General features: G+C 54.5%; 22 non-coding genes across 22 annotated transcripts; 9 read left to right on the top strand and 13 right to left on the bottom strand.

The window, feature by feature from the left end:
• Nucleotides 1–308: 308 nt before the first annotated feature.
• Nucleotides 309–380, bottom strand: TRNAE-CUC (transfer RNA glutamic acid (anticodon CUC)). The gene has a single exon. It is a non-coding gene; the product is annotated as a tRNA-Glu (tRNA).
• An 894-nt stretch (nucleotides 381–1274) lies between these two features.
• On the top strand, nucleotides 1275–1357 carry TRNAL-UAA (transfer RNA leucine (anticodon UAA)). The gene has a single exon. It is a non-coding gene; the product is annotated as a tRNA-Leu (tRNA).
• Nucleotides 1358–2284: 927 nt separating this feature from the next.
• On the bottom strand, nucleotides 2285–2356 carry TRNAE-CUC (transfer RNA glutamic acid (anticodon CUC)). The gene has a single exon. It is a non-coding gene; the product is annotated as a tRNA-Glu (tRNA).
• Nucleotides 2357–2696: 340 nt separating this feature from the next.
• On the bottom strand, nucleotides 2697–2768 carry TRNAE-CUC (transfer RNA glutamic acid (anticodon CUC)). The gene has a single exon. It is a non-coding gene; the product is annotated as a tRNA-Glu (tRNA).
• Nucleotides 2769–3658: 890 nt separating this feature from the next.
• TRNAL-UAA (transfer RNA leucine (anticodon UAA)) lies at nucleotides 3659–3741 on the top strand. Its single transcript has one exon. It is a non-coding gene; the product is annotated as a tRNA-Leu (tRNA).
• Nucleotides 3742–4656: 915 nt separating this feature from the next.
• On the bottom strand, nucleotides 4657–4728 carry TRNAE-CUC (transfer RNA glutamic acid (anticodon CUC)). The gene has a single exon. It is a non-coding gene; the product is annotated as a tRNA-Glu (tRNA).
• A 341-nt stretch (nucleotides 4729–5069) lies between these two features.
• Nucleotides 5070–5141, bottom strand: TRNAE-CUC (transfer RNA glutamic acid (anticodon CUC)). The gene has a single exon. It is a non-coding gene; the product is annotated as a tRNA-Glu (tRNA).
• Nucleotides 5142–6034: 893 nt separating this feature from the next.
• TRNAL-UAA (transfer RNA leucine (anticodon UAA)) lies at nucleotides 6035–6117 on the top strand. Its single transcript has one exon. It is a non-coding gene; the product is annotated as a tRNA-Leu (tRNA).
• Nucleotides 6118–7032: 915 nt separating this feature from the next.
• TRNAE-CUC (transfer RNA glutamic acid (anticodon CUC)) lies at nucleotides 7033–7104 on the bottom strand. The gene has a single exon. It is a non-coding gene; the product is annotated as a tRNA-Glu (tRNA).
• A 1292-nt stretch (nucleotides 7105–8396) lies between these two features.
• Nucleotides 8397–8479, top strand: TRNAL-UAA (transfer RNA leucine (anticodon UAA)). The gene has a single exon. It is a non-coding gene; the product is annotated as a tRNA-Leu (tRNA).
• A 1303-nt stretch (nucleotides 8480–9782) lies between these two features.
• On the bottom strand, nucleotides 9783–9854 carry TRNAE-CUC (transfer RNA glutamic acid (anticodon CUC)). The gene has a single exon. It is a non-coding gene; the product is annotated as a tRNA-Glu (tRNA).
• Nucleotides 9855–10744: 890 nt separating this feature from the next.
• TRNAL-UAA (transfer RNA leucine (anticodon UAA)) lies at nucleotides 10745–10827 on the top strand. Its single transcript has one exon. It is a non-coding gene; the product is annotated as a tRNA-Leu (tRNA).
• Nucleotides 10828–11754: 927 nt separating this feature from the next.
• Nucleotides 11755–11826, bottom strand: TRNAE-CUC (transfer RNA glutamic acid (anticodon CUC)). Its single transcript has one exon. It is a non-coding gene; the product is annotated as a tRNA-Glu (tRNA).
• A 341-nt stretch (nucleotides 11827–12167) lies between these two features.
• Nucleotides 12168–12239, bottom strand: TRNAE-CUC (transfer RNA glutamic acid (anticodon CUC)). Its single transcript has one exon. It is a non-coding gene; the product is annotated as a tRNA-Glu (tRNA).
• Nucleotides 12240–13132: 893 nt separating this feature from the next.
• Nucleotides 13133–13215, top strand: TRNAL-UAA (transfer RNA leucine (anticodon UAA)). The gene has a single exon. It is a non-coding gene; the product is annotated as a tRNA-Leu (tRNA).
• Nucleotides 13216–14119: 904 nt separating this feature from the next.
• Nucleotides 14120–14191, bottom strand: TRNAE-CUC (transfer RNA glutamic acid (anticodon CUC)). Its single transcript has one exon. It is a non-coding gene; the product is annotated as a tRNA-Glu (tRNA).
• Nucleotides 14192–15483: 1292 nt separating this feature from the next.
• TRNAL-UAA (transfer RNA leucine (anticodon UAA)) lies at nucleotides 15484–15566 on the top strand. The gene has a single exon. It is a non-coding gene; the product is annotated as a tRNA-Leu (tRNA).
• Nucleotides 15567–16869: 1303 nt separating this feature from the next.
• On the bottom strand, nucleotides 16870–16941 carry TRNAE-CUC (transfer RNA glutamic acid (anticodon CUC)). Its single transcript has one exon. It is a non-coding gene; the product is annotated as a tRNA-Glu (tRNA).
• Nucleotides 16942–17831: 890 nt separating this feature from the next.
• TRNAL-UAA (transfer RNA leucine (anticodon UAA)) lies at nucleotides 17832–17914 on the top strand. The gene has a single exon. It is a non-coding gene; the product is annotated as a tRNA-Leu (tRNA).
• A 915-nt stretch (nucleotides 17915–18829) lies between these two features.
• On the bottom strand, nucleotides 18830–18901 carry TRNAE-CUC (transfer RNA glutamic acid (anticodon CUC)). Its single transcript has one exon. It is a non-coding gene; the product is annotated as a tRNA-Glu (tRNA).
• A 340-nt stretch (nucleotides 18902–19241) lies between these two features.
• On the bottom strand, nucleotides 19242–19313 carry TRNAE-CUC (transfer RNA glutamic acid (anticodon CUC)). The gene has a single exon. It is a non-coding gene; the product is annotated as a tRNA-Glu (tRNA).
• Nucleotides 19314–20207: 894 nt separating this feature from the next.
• On the top strand, nucleotides 20208–20290 carry TRNAL-UAA (transfer RNA leucine (anticodon UAA)). The gene has a single exon. It is a non-coding gene; the product is annotated as a tRNA-Leu (tRNA).
• The last annotated feature ends 1153 nt before the right edge of the window (nucleotides 20291–21443 follow it).

The following is a 21443-nucleotide window of genomic DNA, read 5'->3' as shown; positions in this document are numbered from 1 at the left end:
GGTGTCCGAGTGCACAATGCCTGCAGGTGCCTCAAAGGCCAGTCCATTGGGGGACTGGGAAGAGAGGGGGAGGGCCGAGCAGATAGGTTCTCTCCAGCGGTGAAAAAGGAAGCTGCCTTTTTTGCGTCAAGGGCAGTCTTTCCGCAGCGACAGGAGAATGAATGGGACTCTGCCATAAACACGTTTTGCGTCGCGCTGAGGGCACTTCCTCCATTTTGTGCACGCAAATCTGCATCTGGGAGCAAGATTTCCGGTCGCCAGTTAACTGCATTGCTGTAAATAAAAATGTCAGTTGTTAAAAGAGCTCCTTCCCTGACCGGGAATCGAACCCGGGCCGCGGCGGTGAGAGCGCCGAATCCTAACCACTAGACCACCAGGGACGGTGGGTGCACCCCGTTGCGTGTCGCTCAGATGGTGGCGTCCGAGTCCAAAGGCTGAGGGCCTCTGCTACAATGGGCACCAGTGCCTGCAGGTCTTCGGGGGCCGTTTCTGCTAATAAATAAATAAATAAAGAAATAAAGAAAGAAAGAAAGAAAGAAAACAAAAACACTTGTGATGGTCTGCGAAAAGGGGAGCTTAGAGATTGAAGACAGCATCACTTTGGGAACGTTTGCGCTTTCACTTCCAAGCGCTGATATTCCTGTCTTGCTCTCCTGAAAGGACAGCCTTCCTCGCTATGAGCTTTTGTGGGTCAGTGCTGAAGCTCCCCCTAGAGGCTGCCGCTGAAGATGCACACTCACAACTAACCCTCCTTAGGAGAACTGCTTCGTGGGAGAGCACGTTTATTAAAAGGCGGCAGGCCATGATTGCCTGCGAGACACAGCAGGGTTACCATGCAGAGTTCAAAGGGGGCTTTGCTTGTACAGCAAGTGCCGGAGGGCAAGAAGGGATGACATAGGAGCTGCCCTTTTTTCGGGCTCGCACACCAAGGCCTGCACCAGCCTTCGAGGCTCAGCCTGCGTCTGGACTGCCCTAGACCACCTTTACTCAAAGCACACACTCTGGTCGGGGACTCGAAGCCAGGCCCGTGGCAGTGAAAGCACCAAATCCTCACCACTAGGCCACCGGGGAAACGACTGCAGCACCCGGGAGGTTTCCGCAACCGTACTTGCAGTCAGCTGGAGGCTATTGTAATGCTGTTAAGTGAGAGACGTTTGCCGCTCGCAAGCCAATTCCATCCAACCTCCTGCAGGGGGCACTCTGGGCTGGTTTTCCACTTGTTCGCCTGCTGCTGAAACAGCAAAGATTCAATTCGAAGCCCTTTGCAGCAGCTCACCAGGATGGCCGAGTGGTTAAGGCGTTGGACTTAAGATCCAATGGACAAGTGTCCGCGTGGGTTCGAGCCCCACTCCTGGTACAGGTTTTTACTCTTCTTACCTAAATGCGGCAGCAGCTTCGCACAAGCCCTTTCCTGCTGTCTGTAGGCAGTGCCCCTACCTCAAAGCCCTGAGGCTTGAGTTCACCTGAAAAGAGCAACAAGGAATCGTTGCCCGTAGACTCTTTTCCTGGAAAACCTTTGCATTTTTGTACCATGTCCCTCGCATCCCAAGCTTAAGCCGCCAAAGTTGGCAGAGCTTGTGCAACCCCGCCAACAGCCCTACCACCCCAAAAGAAAATTGGGCAGGGATTCCCGCCTCCGCTTCCTCACGGCTTCCGAAACGGGCTTCCAAACGGGCTTCCAAACGGGCGATGCCCTGACGGGTCAGCCAGTCACCGTCTAGGCCCGGTACACCCCTGTGAATAATAGAGCGTCCAACCTCAAATCAGGCTACAGGGCCCTTCAGCCCATAGAAGGAGAACCTGTCAACAAACGGGGCGAGGGCAATGCTCGGGCCCCTTGCGAAGCCTTTGCCAAGCTCCAAAGGCTGCACTTTCCCAGCAGACCACAGCTCTGTATGCAAATCAAGCAGCTACGACCCCTCCCTCCCCTGCTTTTCTCCTCCAAACCGGTACGCAACCATTTCTGCAGCCCTCTGCCCCAGGGTCCCGGGCAAGGTCTTGGTCTGATGAGGCTAGGGATGGTGGGCGAGCTCGGCTTTGGCAGGGCGACAGGACTAATATTTTCTCTACAGCTTTGGAAGAAAGAAAGCTTCCTTTTTGGGGCACAGGCCCACTTCTAGCGGCGACAGCTTCCGGTAAGGGACCATGCTGAAAAGATGCTTGGAGTTACCGCCAGGGGAGCCACGCCGCTATTGCCTGTGAGTGAAGCTACATTTGAAAGAAATATTTTTTGAGACGCAGTTGTTTGAATTTCTGTAAAAATGTCATTCAGTAAAAGCCTCTCTTCCCTGACCGGGAATCGAACCCGGGCCGCGGCGGTGAGAGCGCCGAATCCTAACCACTAGACCACCAGGGAGACCGCTGGACAACTCGGGAAGGCCGGGCAGTGGTGTCCGAGTGCACAATGCCTGCAGGTGCCTCAAAGGCCAGTCCATTGGGGGACTGGGAAGAGAGGGGGAGGGCCGAGCAGATAGGTTCTCTCCAGCGGTGAAAAAGGAAGCTGCCTTTTTTGCGTCAAGGGCAGTCTTTCCGCAGCGACAGGAGAATGAATGGGACTCTGCCATAAACACGTTTTGCGTCGCGCTGAGGGCACTTCCTCCATTTTGTGCACGCAAATCTGCATCTGGGAGCAAGATTTCCGGTCGCCAGTTAACTGCATTGCTGTAAATAAAAATGTCAGTTGTTAAAAGAGCTCCTTCCCTGACCGGGAATCGAACCCGGGCCGCGGTGGTGAGAGCGCCGAATCCTAACCACTAGACCACCAGGGACGGTGGGTGCACCCCGTTGCGTGTCGCTCAGATGGTGGCGTCCGAGTCCAAAGGCTGAGGGCCTCTGCTACAATGGGCACCAGTGCCTGCAGGTCTTCGGGGGCCGTTTCTGCTAATAAATAAAGAAATAAAGAAAGAAAGAAAGAAAGAAAGAAAACAAAAACACTTGTGATGGTCTGCGAAAAGGGGAGCTTAGAGATTGAAGACAGCATCACTTTGGGAACGTTTGCGCTTTCACTTCCAAGCGCTGATATTCCTGTCTTGCTCTCCTGAAAGGACAGCCTTCCTCGCTATGAGCTTTTGTGGGTCAGTGCTGAAGCTCCCCCTAGAGGCTGCCGCTGAAGATGCACACTCACAACTAACCCTCCTTAGGAGAACTGCTTCGTGGGAGAGCACGTTTATTAAAAGGCGGCAGGCCATGATTGCCTGCGAGACACAGCAGGGTTACCATGCAGAGTTCAAAGGGGGCTTTGCTTGTACAGCAAGTGCCGGAGGGCAAGAAGGGATGACATAGGAGCTGCCCTTTTTTCGGGCTCGCACACCAAGGCCTGCACCAGCCTTCGAGGCTCAGCCTGCCTCTGGACTGCCCTAGACCACCTTTACTCAAAGCACACACTCTGGTCGGGGACTCGAAGCCAGGCCCGTGGCAGTGAAAGCACCAAATCCTCACCACTAGGCCACCGGGGAAACGACTGCAGCACCCGGGAGGTTTCCGCAACCGTACTTGCAGTCAGCTGGAGGCTATTGTAATGCTGTTAAGTGAGAGACGTTTGCCGCTCGCAAGCCAATTCCATCCAACCTCCTGCAGGGGGCACTCTGGGCTGGTTTTCCACTTGTTCGCCTGCTGCTGAAACAGCAAAGATTCAATTCGAAGCCCTTTGCAGCAGCTCACCAGGATGGCCGAGTGGTTAAGGCGTTGGACTTAAGATCCAATGGACAAGTGTCCGCGTGGGTTCGAGCCCCACTCCTGGTACAGGTTTTTACTCTTCTTACCTAAATGCGGCAGCAGCTTCGCACAAGCCCTTTCCTGCTGTCTGTAGGCAGTGCCCCTACCTCAAAGCCCTGAGGCTTGAGTTCACCTGAAAAGAGCAACAAGGAATTGTTGCCCGTAGACTCTTTTCCTGGAAAACCTTTGCATTTTTGTACCATGTCCCTCGCATCCCAAGCTTAAGCCGCCAAAGTTGGCAGAGCTTGTGCAACCCCGCCAACAGCCCTACCACCCCAAAAGAAAATTGGGCAGGGATTCCCGCCTCCGCTTCCTCACGGCTTCCGAAACGGGCTTCCAAACGGGCGATGCCCTGACGGGTCACCCAGTCACCGTCTAGGCCCGGTACACCCCTGTGAATAATAGAGCGTCCAACCTCAAATCAGGCTACAGGGCCCTTCAGCCCATAGAAGGAGAACCTGTCAACAAACGGGGCGAGGGCAATGCTCGGGCCCCTTGCGAAGCCTTTGCCAAGCTCCAAAGGCTGCACTTTCCCAGCAGACCACAGCTCTGTATGCAAATCAAGCAGCTACGACCCCTCCCTCCCCTGCTTTTCTCCTCCAAACCGGTACGCAACCATTTCTGCAGCCCTCTGCCCCAGGGTCCCGGGCAAGGTCTTGGTCTGATGAGGCTAGGGATGGTGGGCGAGCTCGGCTTTGGCAGGGCGACAGGACTAATATTTTCTCTACAGCTTTGGAAGAAAGAAAGCTTCCTTTTTGGGGCACAGGCCCACTTCTAGCGGCGACAGCTTCCGGTAAGGGACCATGCTGAAAAGATGCTTGGAGTTACCGCCAGGGGAGCCACGCCGCTATTGCCTGTGAGTGAAGCTACATTTGAAAGAAATATTTTTTGAGACGCAGTTGTTTGAATTTCTGTAAAAATGTCATTCAGTAAAAGCCTCTCTTCCCTGACCGGGAATCGAACCCGGGCCGCGGCGGTGAGAGCGCCGAATCCTAACCACTAGACCACCAGGGAGACCGCTGGACAGCTCGGGAAGGCCGGGCAGTGGTGTCCGAGTGCACAATGCCTGCAGGTGCCTCAAAGGCCAGTCCATTGGGGGACTGGGAAGAGAGGGGGAGGGCCGAGCAGATAGGTTCTCTCCAGCGGTGAAAAAGGAAGCTGCCTTTTTTGCGTCAAGGGCAGTCTTTCCGCAGCGACAGGAGAATGAATGGGACTCTGCCATAAACACGTTTTGCGTCGCGCTGAGGGCACTTCCTCCATTTTGTGCACGCAAATCTGCATCTGGGAGCAAGATTTCCGGTCGCCAGTTAACTCCTTTGCATGTAAATAAAAATGTCAGTTGTTAAAAGAGCTCCTTCCCTGACCGGGAATCGAACCCGGGCCGCGGCGGTGAGAGCGCCGAATCCTAACCACTAGACCACCAGGGACGGTGGGTGCACTCCGTTGCGTGTCGCTCAGATGGTGGCGTCCGAGTCCAAAGGCTGAGGGCCTCTGCTACAATGGGCACCAGTGCCTGCAGGTCTTCGGGGGCCGTTTCTGCTAATAAATAAATAAATAAAGAAATAAAGAAAGAAAGAAAGAAAGAAAACAAAAACACTTGTGATGGTCTGCGAAAAGGGGAGCTTAGAGATTGAAGACAGCATCACTTTGGGAACGTTTGCGCTTTCACTTCCAAGCGCTGATATTCCTGTCTTGCTCTCCTGAAAGGACAGCCTTCCTCGCTATGAGCTTTTGTGGGTCAGTGCTGAAGCTCCCCCTAGAGGCTGCCGCTGAAGATGCACACTCACAACTAACCCTCCTTAGGAGAACTGCTTCGTGGGAGAGCACGTTTATTAAAAGGCGGCAGGCCATGATTGCCTGCGAGACACAGCAGGGTTACCATGCAGAGTTCAAAGGGGGCTTTGCTTGTACAGCAAGTGCCGGAGGGCAAGAAGGGATGACATAGGAGCTGCCCTTTTTTCGGGCTCTCACACCAAGGCCTGCACCAGCCTTCGAGGCTCAGCCTGCCTCTGGACTGCCCTAGACCACCTTTACTCAAAGCACACACTCTGGTCGGGGACTCGAAGCCAGGCCCGTGGCAGTGAAAGCACCAAATCCTCACCACTAGGCCACCGGGGAAACGACTGCAGCACCCGGGAGGTTTCCGCAACCGTACTTGCAGTCAGCTGGAGGCTATTGTAATGCTGTTAAGTGAGAGACGTTTGCCGCTCGCAAGCCAATTCCATCCAACCTCCTGCAGGGGGCACTCTGGGCTGGTTTCCACTTGTTCGCCTGCTGCTGAAACAGCAAAGATTCAATTCGAAGCCCTTTGCAGCAGCTCACCAGGATGGCCGAGTGGTTAAGGCGTTGGACTTAAGATCCAATGGACAAGTGTCCGCGTGGGTTCGAGCCCCACTCCTGGTACAGGTTTTTACTCTTTTTACCTAAATGCGGCAGCAGCTTCGCACAAGCCCTTTCCTGCTGTCTGTAGGCAGTGCCCCTACCTCAAAGCCCTGAGGCTTGAGTTCACCTGAAAAGAGCAACAAGGAATTGTTGCCCGTAGACTCTTTTCCTGGAAAACCTTTGCATTTTTGTACCATGTCCCTCGCATCCCAAGCTTAAGCCGCCAAAGTTGGCAGAGCTTGTGCAACCCCGCCAACAGCCCTACCACCCCAAAAGAAAATTGGGCAGGGATTCCCGCCTCCGCTTCCTCACGGCTTCCGAAACGGGCTTCCAAACGGGCGATGCCCTGACGGGTCAGCCAGTCACCGTCTAGGCCCGGTACACCCCTGTGAATAATAGAGCGTCCAACCTCAAATCAGGCTACAGGGCCCTTCAGCCCATAGAAGGAGAACCTGTCAACAAACGGGGCGAGGGCAATGCTCGGGCCCCTTGCGAAGCCTTTGCCAAGCTCCAAAGGCTGCACTTTCCCAGCAGACCACAGCTCTGTATGCAAATCAAGCAGCTACGACCCCTCCCTCCCCTGCTTTTCTCCTCCAAACCGGTACGCAACCATTTCTGCAGCCCTCTGCCCCAGGGTCCCGGGCAAGGTCTTGGTCTGATGAGGCTAGGGATGGTGGGCGAGCTCGGCTTTGGCAGGGCGACAGGACTAATATTTTCTCTACAGCTTTGGAAGAAAGAAAGCTTCCTTTTTGGGGCACAGGCCCACTTCTAGCGGCGACAGCTTCCGGTAAGGGACCATGCTGAAAAGATGCTTGGAGTTACCGCCAGGGGAGCCACGCCGCTATTGCCTGTGAGTGAAGCTACATTTGAAAGAAATATTTTTTGAGACGCAGTTGTTTGAATTTCTGTAAAAATGTCATTCAGTAAAAGCCTCTCTTCCCTGACCGGGAATCGAACCCGGGCCGCGGCGGTGAGAGCGCCGAATCCTAACCACTAGACCACCAGGGAGACCGCTGGACAGCTCGGGAAGGCCGGGCAGTGGTGTCCGAGTGCACAATGCCTGCAGGTGCCTCAAAGGCCAGTCCATTGGGGGACTGGGAAGAGAGGGGGAGGGCCGAGCAGATAGGTTCTCTCCAGCGGTGAAAAAGGAAGCTGCCTTTTTTGCGTCAAGGGCAGTCTTTCCGCAGCGACAGGAGAATGAATGGGACTCTGCCATAAACACGTTTTGCGTCGCGCTGAGGGCACTTCCTCCATTTTGTGCACGCAAATCTGCATCTGGGAGCAAGATTTCCGGTCGCCAGTTAACTGCATTGCTGTAAATAAAAATGTCAGTTGTTAAAAGAGCTCCTTCCCTGACCGGGAATCGAACCCGGGCCGCGGAATCCTAACCACTAGACCACCAGGGACGGTGGGTGCACCCCGTTGCGTGTCGCTCAGATGGTGGCGTCCGAGTCCAAAGGCTGAGGGCCTCTGCTACAATGGGCACCAGTGCCTGCAGGTCTTCGGGGGCCGTTTCTGCTAATAAATAAATAAATAAAGAAATAAAGAAAGAAAGAAAGAAAGAAAACAAAAACACTTGTGATGGTCTGCGAAAAGGGGAGCTTAGAGATTGAAGACAGCATCACTTTGGGAACGTTTGCGCTTTCACTTCCAAGCGCTGATATTCCTGTCTTGCTCTCCTGAAAGGACAGCCTTCCTCGCTATGAGCTTTTGTGGGTCAGTGCTGAAGCTCCCCCTAGAGGCTGCCGCTGAAGATGCACACTCACAACTAACCCTCCTTAGGAGAACTGCTTCGTGGGAGAGCACGTTTATTAAAAGGCGGCAGGCCATGATTGCCTGCGAGACACAGCAGGGTTACCATGCAGAGTTCAAAGGGGGCTTTGCTTGTACAGCAAGTGCCGGAGGGCAAGAAGGGATGACATAGGAGCTGCCCTTTTTTCGGGCTCGCACACCAAGGCCTGCACCAGCCTTCGAGGCTCAGCCTGCCTCTGGACTGCCCTAGACCACCTTTACTCAAAGCACACACTCTGGTCGGGGACTCGAAGCCAGGCCCGTGGCAGTGAAAGCACCAAATCCTCACCACTAGGCCACCGGGGAAACGACTGCAGCACCCGGGAGGTTTCCGCAACCGTACTTGCAGTCAGCTGGAGGCTATTGTAATGCTGTTAAGTGAGAGACGTTTGCCGCTCGCAAGCCAATTCCATCCAACCTCCTGCAGGGGGCACTCTGGGCTGGTTTTCCACTTGTTCGCCTGCTGCTGAAACAGCAAAGATTCAATTCGAAGCCCTTTGCAGCAGCTCACCAGGATGGCCGAGTGGTTAAGGCGTTGGACTTAAGATCCAATGGACAAGTGTCTGCGTGGGTTCGAGCCCCACTCCTGGTACAGGTTTTTACTCTTCTTACCTAAATGCGGCAGCAGCTTCGCACAAGCCCTTTCCTGCTGTCTGTAGGCAGTGCCCCTACCTCAAAGCCCTGAGGCTTGAGTTCACCTGAAAAGAGCAACAAGGAATCGTTGCCCGTAGACTCTTTTCCTGGAAAACCTTTGCATTTTTGTACCATGTCCCTCGCATCCCAAGCTTAAGCCGCCAAAGTTGGCAGAGCTTGTGCAACCCCGCCAACAGCCCTACCACCCCAAAAGAAAATTGGGCAGGGATTCCCGCCTCCGCTTCCGAAACGGGCTTCCAAACGGGCGATGCCCTGACGGGTCAGCCAGTCACCGTCTAGGCCCGGTACACCCCTGTGAATAATAGAGCGTCCAACCTCAAATCAGGCTACAGGGCCCTTCAGCCCATAGAAGGAGAACCTGTCAACAAACGGGGCGAGGGCAATGCTCGGGCCCCTTGCGAAGCCTTTGCCAAGCTCCAAAGGCTGCACTTTCCCAGCAGACCACAGCTCTGTATGCAAATCAAGCAGCTACGACCCCTCCCTCCCCTGCTTTTCTCCTCCAAACCGGTACGCAACCATTTCTGCAGCCCTCTGCCCCAGGGTCCCGGGCAAGGTCTTGGTCTGATGAGGCTAGGGATGGTGGGCGAGCTCGGCTTTGGCAGGGCGACAGGACTAATATTTTCTCTACAGCTTTGGAAGAAAGAAAGCTTCCTTTTTGGGGCACAGGCCCACTTCTAGCGGCGACAGCTTCCGGTAAGGGACCATGCTGAAAAGATGCTTGGAGTTACCGCCAGGGGCCCACGCCGCTATTGCCTGTGAGTGAAGCTACATTTGAAAGAAATATTTTTTGAGACGCAGTTGTTTGAATTTCTGTAAAAATGTCATTCAGTAAAAGCCTCTCTTCCCTGACCGGGAATCGAACCCGGGCCGCGCCGAATCCTAACCACTAGACCACCAGGGAGACCGCTGGACAACTCGGGAAGGCCGGGCAGTGGTGTCCGAGTGCACAATGCCTGCAGGTGCCTCAAAGGCCAGTCCATTGGGGGACTGGGAAGAGAGGGGGAGGGCCGAGCAGATAGGTTCTCTCCAGCGGTGAAAAAGGAAGCTGCCTTTTTTGCGTCAAGGGCAGTCTTTCCGCAGCGACAGGAGAATGAATGGGACTCTGCCATAAACACGTTTTGCGTCGCGCTGAGGGCACTTCCTCCATTTTGTGCACGCAAATCTGCATCTGGGAGCAAGATTTCCGGTCGCCAGTTAACTGCATTGCTGTAAATAAAAATGTCAGTTGTTAAAAGAGCTCCTTCCCTGACCGGGAATCGAACCCAGGCCGCGGCGGTGAGAGCGCCGAATCCTAACCACTAGACCACCAGGGACGGTGGGTGCACCCCGTTGCGTGTCGCTCAGATGGTGGCGTCCGAGTCCAAAGGCTGAGGGCCTCTGCTACAATGGGCACCAGTGCCTGCAGGTCTTCGGGGGCCGTTTCTGCTAATAAATAAATAAATAAATAAAGAAAGAAAGAAAGAAAGAAAACAAAAACACTTGTGATGGTCTGCGAAAAGGGGAGCTTAGAGATTGAAGACAGCATCACTTTGGGAACGTTTGCGCTTTCACTTCCAAGCGCTGATATTCCTGTCTTGCTCTCCTGAAAGGACAGCCTTCCTCGCTATGAGCTTTTGTGGGTCAGTGCTGAAGCTCCCCCTAGAGGCTGCCGCTGAAGATGCACACTCACAACTAACCCTCCTTAGGAGAACTGCTTCGTGGGAGAGCACGTTTATTAAAAGGCGGCAGGCCATGATTGCCTGCGAGACACAGCAGGGTTACCATGCAGAGTTCAAAGGGGGCTTTGCTTGTACAGCAAGTGCCGGAGGGCAAGAAGGGATGACATAGGAGCTGCCCTTTTTTCGGGCTCGCACACCAAGGCCTGCACCAGCCTTCGAGGCTCAGCCTGCCTCTGGACTGCCCTAGACCACCTTTACTCAAAGCACACACTCTGGTCGGGGACTCGAAGCCAGGCCCGTGGCAGTGAAAGCACCAAATCCTCACCACTAGGCCACCGGGGAAACGACTGCAGCACCCGGGAGGTTTCCGCAACCGTACTTGCAGTCAGCTGGAGGCTATTGTAATGCTGTTAAGTGAGAGACGTTTGCCGCTCGCAAGCCAATTCCATCCAACCTCCTGCAGGGGGCACTCTGGGCTGGTTTTCCACTTGTTCGCCTGCTGCTGAAACAGCAAAGATTCAATTCGAAGCCCTTTGCAGCAGCTCACCAGGATGGCCGAGTGGTTAAGGCGTTGGACTTAAGATCCAATGGACAAGTGTCCGCGTGGGTTCGAGCCCCACTCCTGGTACAGGTTTTTACTCTTCTTACCTAAATGCGGCAGCAGCTTCGCACAAGCCCTTTCCTGCTGTCTGTAGGCAGTGCCCCTACCTCAAAGCCCTGAGGCTTGAGTTCACCTGAAAAGAGCAACAAGGAATCGTTGCCCGTAGACTCTTTTCCTGGAAAACCTTTGCATTTTTGTACCATGTCCCTCGCATCCCAAGCTTAAGCCGCCAAAGTTGGCAGAGCTTGTGCAACCCCGCCAACAGCCCTACCACCCCAAAAGAAAATTGGGCAGGGATTCCCGCCTCCGCTTCCTCACGGCTTCCGAAACGGGCTTCCAAACGGGCTTCCAAACGGGCGATGCCCTGACGGGTCACCCAGTCACCGTCTAGGCCCGGTACACCCCTGTGAATAATAGAGCGTCCAACCTCAAATCAGGCTACAGGGCCCTTCAGCCCATAGAAGGAGAACCTGTCAACAAACGGGGCGAGGGCAATGCTCGGGCCCCTTGCGAAGCCTTTGCCAAGCTCCAAAGGCTGCACTTTCCCAGCAGACCACAGCTCTGTATGCAAATCAAGCAGCTACGACCCCTCCCTCCCCTGCTTTTCTCCTCCAAACCGGTACGCAACCATTTCTGCAGCCCTCTGCCCCAGGGTCCCGGGCAAGGTCTTGGTCTGATGAGGCTAGGGATGGTGGGCGAGCTCGGCTTTGGCAGGGCGACAGGACTAATATTTTCTCTACAGCTTTGGAAGAAAGAAAGCTTCCTTTTTGGGGCACAGGCCCACTTCTAGCGGCGACAGCTTCCGGTAAGGGACCATGCTGAAAAGATGCTTGGAGTTACCGCCAGGGGAGCCACGCCGCTATTGCCTGTGAGTGAAGCTACATTTGAAAGAAATATTTTTTGAGACGCAGTTGTTTGAATTTCTGTAAAAATGTCATTCAGTAAAAGCCTCTCTTCCCTGACCGGGAATCGAACCCGGGCCGCGGCGGTGAGAGCGCCGAATCCTAACCACTAGACCACCAGGGAGACCGCTGGACAGCTCGGGAAGGCCGGGCAGTGGTGTCCGAGTGCACAATGCCTGCAGGTGCCTCAAAGGCCAGTCCATTGGGGGACTGGGAAGAGAGGGGGAGGGCCGAGCAGATAGGTTCTCTCCAGCGGTGAAAAAGGAAGCTGCCTTTTTTGCGTCAAGGGCAGTCTTTCCGCAGCGACAGGAGAATGAATGGGACTCTGCCATAAACACGTTTTGCGTCGCGCTGAGGGCACTTCCTCCATTTTGTGCACGCAAATCTGCATCTGGGAGCAAGATTTCCGGTCGCCAGTTAACTCCTTTGCATGTAAATAAAAATGTCAGTTGTTAAAAGAGCTCCTTCCCTGACCGGGAATCGAACCCGGGCCGCGGCGGTGAGAGCGCCGAATCCTAACCACTAGACCACCAGGGACGGTGGGTGCACTCCGTTGCGTGTCGCTCAGATGGTGGCGTCCGAGTCCAAAGGCTGAGGGCCTCTGCTACAATGGGCACCAGTGCCTGCAGGTCTTCGGGGGCCGTTTCTGCTAATAAATAAATAAATAAAGAAATAAAGAAAGAAAGAAAGAAAGAAAACAAAAACACTTGTGATGGTCTGCGAAAAGGGGAGCTTAGAGATTGAAGACAGCATCACTTTGGGAACGTTTGCGCTTTCACTTCCAAGCGCTGATATTCCTGTCTTGCTCTCCTGAAAGGACAGCCTTCCTCGCTATGAGCTTTTGTGGGTCAGTGCTGAAGCTCCCCCTAGAGGCTGCCGCTGAAGATGCACACTCACAACTAACCCTCCTTAGGAGAACTGCTTCGTGGGAGAGCACGTTTATTAAAAGGCGGCAGGCCATGATTGCCTGCGAGACACAGCAGGGTTACCATGCAGAGTTCAAAGGGGGCTTTGCTTGTACAGCAAGTGCCGGAGGGCAAGAAGGGATGACATAGGAGCTGCCCTTTTTTCGGGCTCTCACACCAAGGCCTGCACCAGCCTTCGAGGCTCAGCCTGCCTCTGGACTGCCCTAGACCACCTTTACTCAAAGCACACACTCTGGTCGGGGACTCGAAGCCAGGCCCGTGGCAGTGAAAGCACCAAATCCTCACCACTAGGCCACCGGGGAAACGACTGCAGCACCCGGGAGGTTTCCGCAACCGTACTTGCAGTCAGCTGGAGGCTATTGTAATGCTGTTAAGTGAGAGACGTTTGCCGCTCGCAAGCCAATTCCATCCAACCTCCTGCAGGGGGCACTCTGGGCTGGTTTCCACTTGTTCGCCTGCTGCTGAAACAGCAAAGATTCAATTCGAAGCCCTTTGCAGCAGCTCACCAGGATGGCCGAGTGGTTAAGGCGTTGGACTTAAGATCCAATGGACAAGTGTCCGCGTGGGTTCGAGCCCCACTCCTGGTACAGGTTTTTACTCTTCTTACCTAAATGCGGCAGCAGCTTCGCACAAGCCCTTTCCTGCTGTCTGTAGGCAGTGCCCCTACCTCAAAGCCCTGAGGCTTGAGTTCACCTGAAAAGAGCAACAAGGAATTGTTGCCCGTAGACTCTTTTCCTGGAAAACCTTTGCATTTTTGTACCATGTCCCTCGCATCCCAAGCTTAAGCCGCCAAAGTTGGCAGAGCTTGTGCAACCCCGCCAACAGCCCTACCACCCCAAAAGAAAATTGGGCAGGGATTCCCGCCTCCGCTTCCGAAACGGGCTTCCAAACGGGCGATGCCCTGACGGGTCAGCCAGTCACCGTCTAGGCCCGGTACACCCCTGTGAATAATAGAGCGTCCAACCTCAAATCAGGCTACAGGGCCCTTCAGCCCATAGAAGGAGAACCTGTCAACAAACGGGGCGAGGGCAATGCTCGGGCCCCTTGCGAAGCCTTTGCCAAGCTCCAAAGGCTGCACTTTCCCAGCAGACCACAGCTCTGTATGCAAATCAAGCAGCTACGACCCCTCCCTCCCCTGCTTTTCTCCTCCAAACCGGTACGCAACCATTTCTGCAGCCCTCTGCCCCAGGGTCCCGGGCAAGGTCTTGGTCTGATGAGGCTAGGGATGGTGGGCGAGCTCGGCTTTGGCAGGGCGACAGGACTAATATTTTCTCTACAGCTTTGGAAGAAAGAAAGCTTCCTTTTTGGGGCACAGGCCCACTTCTAGCGGCGACAGCTTCCGGTAAGGGACCATGCTGAAAAGATGCTTGGAGTTACCGCCAGGGGAGCCACGCCGCTATTGCCTGTGAGTGAAGCTACATTTGAAAGAAATATTTTTTGAGACGCAGTTGTTTGAATTTCTGTAAAAATGTCATTCAGTAAAAGCCTCTCTTCCCTGACCGGGAATCGAACCCGGGCCGCGGCGGTGAGAGCGCCGAATCCTAACCACTAGACCACCAGGGAGACCGCTGGACAGCTCGGGAAGGCCGGGCAGTGGTGTCCGAGTGCACAATGCCTGCAGGTGCCTCAAAGGCCAGTCCATTGGGGGACTGGGAAGAGAGGGGGAGGGCCGAGCAGATAGGTTCTCTCCAGCGGTGAAAAAGGAAGCTGCCTTTTTTGCGTCAAGGGCAGTCTTTCCGCAGCGACAGGAGAATGAATGGGACTCTGCCATAAACACGTTTTGCGTCGCGCTGAGGGCACTTCCTCCATTTTGTGCACGCAAATCTGCATCTGGGAGCAAGATTTCCGGTCGCCAGTTAACTGCATTGCTGTAAATAAAAATGTCAGTTGTTAAAAGAGCTCCTTCCCTGACCGGGAATCGAACCCGGGCCGCGGAATCCTAACCACTAGACCACCAGGGACGGTGGGTGCACCCCGTTGCGTGTCGCTCAGATGGTGGCGTCCGAGTCCAAAGGCTGAGGGCCTCTGCTACAATGGGCACCAGTGCCTGCAGGTCTTCGGGGGCCGTTTCTGCTAATAAATAAATAAATAAAGAAATAAAGAAAGAAAGAAAGAAAGAAAACAAAAACACTTGTGATGGTCTGCGAAAAGGGGAGCTTAGAGATTGAAGACAGCATCACTTTGGGAACGTTTGCGCTTTCACTTCCAAGCGCTGATATTCCTGTCTTGCTCTCCTGAAAGGACAGCCTTCCTCGCTATGAGCTTTTGTGGGTCAGTGCTGAAGCTCCCCCTAGAGGCTGCCGCTGAAGATGCACACTCACAACTAACCCTCCTTAGGAGAACTGCTTCGTGGGAGAGCACGTTTATTAAAAGGCGGCAGGCCATGATTGCCTGCGAGACACAGCAGGGTTACCATGCAGAGTTCAAAGGGGGCTTTGCTTGTACAGCAAGTGCCGGAGGGCAAGAAGGGATGACATAGGAGCTGCCCTTTTTTCGGGCTCGCACACCAAGGCCTGCACCAGCCTTCGAGGCTCAGCCTGCCTCTGGACTGCCCTAGACCACCTTTACTCAAAGCACACACTCTGGTCGGGGACTCGAAGCCAGGCCCGTGGCAGTGAAAGCACCAAATCCTCACCACTAGGCCACCGGGGAAACGACTGCAGCACCCGGGAGGTTTCCGCAACCGTACTTGCAGTCAGCTGGAGGCTATTGTAATGCTGTTAAGTGAGAGACGTTTGCCGCTCGCAAGCCAATTCCATCCAACCTCCTGCAGGGGGCACTCTGGGCTGGTTTTCCACTTGTTCGCCTGCTGCTGAAACAGCAAAGATTCAATTCGAAGCCCTTTGCAGCAGCTCACCAGGATGGCCGAGTGGTTAAGGCGTTGGACTTAAGATCCAATGGACAAGTGTCTGCGTGGGTTCGAGCCCCACTCCTGGTACAGGTTTTTACTCTTCTTACCTAAATGCGGCAGCAGCTTCGCACAAGCCCTTTCCTGCTGTCTGTAGGCAGTGCCCCTACCTCAAAGCCCTGAGGCTTGAGTTCACCTGAAAAGAGCAACAAGGAATCGTTGCCCGTAGACTCTTTTCCTGGAAAACCTTTGCATTTTTGTACCATGTCCCTCGCATCCCAAGCTTAAGCCGCCAAAGTTGGCAGAGCTTGTGCAACCCCGCCAACAGCCCTACCACCCCAAAAGAAAATTGGGCAGGGATTCCCGCCTCCGCTTCCGAAACGGGCTTCCAAACGGGCGATGCCCTGACGGGTCAGCCAGTCACCGTCTAGGCCCGGTACACCCCTGTGAATAATAGAGCGTCCAACCTCAAATCAGGCTACAGGGCCCTTCAGCCCATAGAAGGAGAACCTGTCAACAAACGGGGCGAGGGCAATGCTCGGGCCCCTTGCGAAGCCTTTGCCAAGCTCCAAAGGCTGCACTTTCCCAGCAGACCACAGCTCTGTATGCAAATCAAGCAGCTACGACCCCTCCCTCCCCTGCTTTTCTCCTCCAAACCGGTACGCAACCATTTCTGCAGCCCTCTGCCCCAGGGTCCCGGGCAAGGTCTTGGTCTGATGAGGCTAGGGATGGTGGGCGAGCTCGGCTTTGGCAGGGCGACAGGACTAATATTTTCTCTACAGCTTTGGAAGAAAGAAAGCTTCCTTTTTGGGGCACAGGCCCACTTCTAGCGGCGACAGCTTCCGGTAAGGGACCATGCTGAAAAGATGCTTGGAGTTACCGCCAGGGGCCCACGCCGCTATTGCCTGTGAGTGAAGCTACATTTGAAAGAAATATTTTTTGAGACGCAGTTGTTTGAATTTCTGTAAAAATGTCATTCAGTAAAAGCCTCTCTTCCCTGACCGGGAATCGAACCCGGGCCGCGCCGAATCCTAACCACTAGACCACCAGGGAGACCGCTGGACAACTCGGGAAGGCCGGGCAGTGGTGTCCGAGTGCACAATGCCTGCAGGTGCCTCAAAGGCCAGTCCATTGGGGGACTGGGAAGAGAGGGGGAGGGCCGAGCAGATAGGTTCTCTCCAGCGGTGAAAAAGGAAGCTGCCTTTTTTGCGTCAAGGGCAGTCTTTCCGCAGCGACAGGAGAATGAATGGGACTCTGCCATAAACACGTTTTGCGTCGCGCTGAGGGCACTTCCTCCATTTTGTGCACGCAAATCTGCATCTGGGAGCAAGATTTCCGGTCGCCAGTTAACTGCATTGCTGTAAATAAAAATGTCAGTTGTTAAAAGAGCTCCTTCCCTGACCGGGAATCGAACCCAGGCCGCGGCGGTGAGAGCGCCGAATCCTAACCACTAGACCACCAGGGACGGTGGGTGCACCCCGTTGCGTGTCGCTCAGATGGTGGCGTCCGAGTCCAAAGGCTGAGGGCCTCTGCTACAATGGGCACCAGTGCCTGCAGGTCTTCGGGGGCCGTTTCTGCTAATAAATAAATAAATAAATAAAGAAAGAAAGAAAGAAAGAAAACAAAAACACTTGTGATGGTCTGCGAAAAGGGGAGCTTAGAGATTGAAGACAGCATCACTTTGGGAACGTTTGCGCTTTCACTTCCAAGCGCTGATATTCCTGTCTTGCTCTCCTGAAAGGACAGCCTTCCTCGCTATGAGCTTTTGTGGGTCAGTGCTGAAGCTCCCCCTAGAGGCTGCCGCTGAAGATGCACACTCACAACTAACCCTCCTTAGGAGAACTGCTTCGTGGGAGAGCACGTTTATTAAAAGGCGGCAGGCCATGATTGCCTGCGAGACACAGCAGGGTTACCATGCAGAGTTCAAAGGGGGCTTTGCTTGTACAGCAAGTGCCGGAGGGCAAGAAGGGATGACATAGGAGCTGCCCTTTTTTCGGGCTCGCACACCAAGGCCTGCACCAGCCTTCGAGGCTCAGCCTGCCTCTGGACTGCCCTAGACCACCTTTACTCAAAGCACACACTCTGGTCGGGGACTCGAAGCCAGGCCCGTGGCAGTGAAAGCACCAAATCCTCACCACTAGGCCACCGGGGAAACGACTGCAGCACCCGGGAGGTTTCCGCAACCGTACTTGCAGTCAGCTGGAGGCTATTGTAATGCTGTTAAGTGAGAGACGTTTGCCGCTCGCAAGCCAATTCCATCCAACCTCCTGCAGGGGGCACTCTGGGCTGGTTTTCCACTTGTTCGCCTGCTGCTGAAACAGCAAAGATTCAATTCGAAGCCCTTTGCAGCAGCTCACCAGGATGGCCGAGTGGTTAAGGCGTTGGACTTAAGATCCAATGGACAAGTGTCCGCGTGGGTTCGAGCCCCACTCCTGGTACAGGTTTTTACTCTTCTTACCTAAATGCGGCAGCAGCTTCGCACAAGCCCTTTCCTGCTGTCTGTAGGCAGTGCCCCTACCTCAAAGCCCTGAGGCTTGAGTTCACCTGAAAAGAGCAACAAGGAATCGTTGCCCGTAGACTCTTTTCCTGGAAAACCTTTGCATTTTTGTACCATGTCCCTCGCATCCCAAGCTTAAGCCGCCAAAGTTGGCAGAGCTTGTGCAACCCCGCCAACAGCCCTACCACCCCAAAAGAAAATTGGGCAGGGATTCCCGCCTCCGCTTCCTCACGGCTTCCGAAACGGGCTTCCAAACGGGCGATGCCCTGACGGGTCAGCCAGTCACCGTCTAGGCCCGGTACACCCCTGTGAATAATAGAGCGTCCAACCTCAAATCAGGCTACAGGGCCCTTCAGCCCATAGAAGGAGAACCTGTCAACAAACGGGGCGAGGGCAATGCTCGGGCCCCTTGCGAAGCCTTTGCCAAGCTCCAAAGGCTGCACTTTCCCAGCAGACCACAGCTCTGTATGCAAATCAAGCAGCTACGACCCCTCCCTCCCCTGCTTTTCTCCTCCAAACCGGTACGCAACCATTTCTGCAGCCCTCTGCCCCAGGGTCCCGGGCAAGGTCTTGGTCTGATGAGGCTAGGGATGGTGGGCGAGCTCGGCTTTGGCAGGGCGACAGGACTAATATTTTCTCTACAGCTTTGGAAGAAAGAAAGCTTCCTTTTTGGGGCACAGGCCCACTTCTAGCGGCGACAGCTTCCGGTAAGGGACCATGCTGAAAAGATGCTTGGAGTTACCGCCAGGGGAGCCACGCCGCTATTGCCTGTGAGTGAAGCTACATTTGAAAGAAATATTTTTTGAGACGCAGTTGTTTGAATTTCTGTAAAAATGTCATTCAGTAAAAGCCTCTCTTCCCTGACCGGGAATCGAACCCGGGCCGCGGCGGTGAGAGCGCCGAATCCTAACCACTAGACCACCAGGGAGACCGCTGGACAGCTCGGGAAGGCCGGGCAGTGGTGTCCGAGTGCACAATGCCTGCAGGTGCCTCAAAGGCCAGTCCATTGGGGGACTGGGAAGAGAGGGGGAGGGCCGAGCAGATAGGTTCTCTCCAGCGGTGAAAAAGGAAGCTGCCTTTTTTGCGTCAAGGGCAGTCTTTCCGCAGCGACAGGAGAATGAATGGGACTCTGCCATAAACACGTTTTGCGTCGCGCTGAGGGCACTTCCTCCATTTTGTGCACGCAAATCTGCATCTGGGAGCAAGATTTCCGGTCGCCAGTTAACTGCATTGCTGTAAATAAAAATGTCAGTTGTTAAAAGAGCTCCTTCCCTGACCGGGAATCCAACCCGGGCCGCGGCGGTGAGAGCGCCGAATCCTAACCACTAGACCACCAGGGACGGTGGGTGCACCCCGTTGCGTGTCGCTCAGATGGTGGCGTCCGAGTCCAAAGGCTGAGGGCCTCTGCTACAATGGGCACCAGTGCCTGCAGGTCTTCGGGGGCCGTTTCTGCTAATAAATAAATAAATAAAGAAATAAAGAAAGAAAGAAAGAAAGAAAACAAAAACACTTGTGATGGTCTGCGAAAAGGGGAGCTTAGAGATTGAAGACAGCATCACTTTGGGAACGTTTGCGCTTTCACTTCCAAGCGCTGATATTCCTGTCTTGCTCTCCTGAAAGGACAGCCTTCCTCGCTATGAGCTTTTGTGGGTCAGTGCTGAAGCTCCCCCTAGAGGCTGCCGCTGAAGATGCACACTCACAACTAACCCTCCTTAGGAGAACTGCTTCGTGGGAGAGCACGTTTATTAAAAGGCGGCAGGCCATGATTGCCTGCGAGACACAGCAGGGTTACCATGCAGAGTTCAAAGGGGGCTTTGCTTGTACAGCAAGTGCCGGAGGGCAAGAAGGGATGACATAGGAGCTGCCCTTTTTTCGGGCTCGCACACCAAGGCCTGCACCAGCCTTCGAGGCTCAGCCTGCCTCTGGACTGCCCTAGACCACCTTTACTCAAAGCACACACTCTGGTCGGGGACTCGAAGCCAGGCCCGTGGCAGTGAAAGCACCAAATCCTCACCACTAGGCCACCGGGGAAACGACTGCAGCACCCGGGAGGTTTCCGCAACCGTACTTGCAGTCAGCTGGAGGCTATTGTAATGCTGTTAAGTGAGAGACGTTTGCCGCTCGCAAGCCAATTCCATCCAACCTCCTGCAGGGGGCACTCTGGGCTGGTTTTCCACTTGTTCGCCTGCTGCTGAAACAGCAAAGATTCAATTCGAAGCCCTTTGCAGCAGCTCACCAGGATGGCCGAGTGGTTAAGGCGTTGGACTTAAGATCCAATGGACAAGTGTCCGCGTGGGTTCGAGCCCCACTCCTGGTACAGGTTTTTACTCTTCTTACCTAAATGCGGCAGCAGCTTCGCACAAGCCCTTTCCTGCTGTCTGTAGGCAGTGCCCCTACCTCAAAGCCCTGAGGCTTGAGTTCACCTGAAAAGAGCAACAAGGAATCGTTGCCCGTAGACTCTTTTCCTGGAAAACCTTTGCATTTTTGTACCATGTCCCTCGCATCCCAAGCTTAAGCCGCCAAAGTTGGCAGAGCTTGTGCAACCCCGCCAACAGCCCTACCACCCCAAAAGAAAATTGGGCAGGGATTCCCGCCTCCGCTTCCGAAACGGGCTTCCAAACGGGCGATGCCCTGACGGGTCAGCCAGTCACCGTCTAGGCCCGGTACACCCCTGTGAATAATAGAGCGTCCAACCTCAAATCAGGCTACAGGGCCCTTCAGCCCATAGAAGGAGAACCTGTCAACAAACGGGGCGAGGGCAATGCTCGGGCCCCTTGCGAAGCCTTTGCCAAGCTCCAAAGGCTGCACTTTCCCAGCAGACCACAGCTCTGTATGCAAATCAAGCAGCTACGACCCCTCCCTCCCCTGCTTTTCTCCTCCAAACCGGTACGCAACCATTTCTGCAGCCCTCTGCCCCAGGGTCCCGGGCAAGGTCTTGGTCTGATGAGGCTAGGGATGGTGGGCGAGCTCGGCTTTGGCAGGGCGACAGGACTAATATTTTCTCTACAGCTTTGGAAGAAAGAAAGCTTCCTTTTTGGGGCACAGGCCCACTTCTAGCGGCGACAGCTTCCGGTAAGGGACCATGCTGAAAAGATGCTTGGAGTTACCGCCAGGGGAGCCACGCCGCTATTGCCTGTGAGTGAAGCTACATTTGAAAGAAATATTTTTTGAGACGCAGTTGTTTGAATTTCTGTAAAAATGTCATTCAGTAAAAGCCTCTCTTCCCTGACCGGGAATCGAACCCGGGCCGCGCCGAATCCTAACCACTAGACCACCAGGGAGACCGCTGGACAACTCGGGAAGGCCGGGCAGTGGTGTCCGAGTGCACAATGCCTGCAGGTGCCTCAAAGGCCAGTCCATTGGGGGACTGGGAAGAGAGGGGGAGGGCCGAGCAGATAGGTTCTCTCCAGCGGTGAAAAAGGAAGCTGCCTTTTTTGCGTCAAGGGCAGTCTTTCCGCAGCGACAGGAGA

Source organism: Ambystoma mexicanum, chromosome 5p (genome assembly GCF_040938575.1).
Source record: "Ambystoma mexicanum isolate Mex_15411 chromosome 5p, UKY_AmexF1_1, whole genome shotgun sequence".
Taxonomy (NCBI): Eukaryota; Metazoa; Chordata; class Amphibia; order Caudata; family Ambystomatidae; genus Ambystoma; species Ambystoma mexicanum.
Note: the sequence above shows the minus strand (reverse complement) of the source record. Positions and strands in the feature narration are given on the sequence as shown.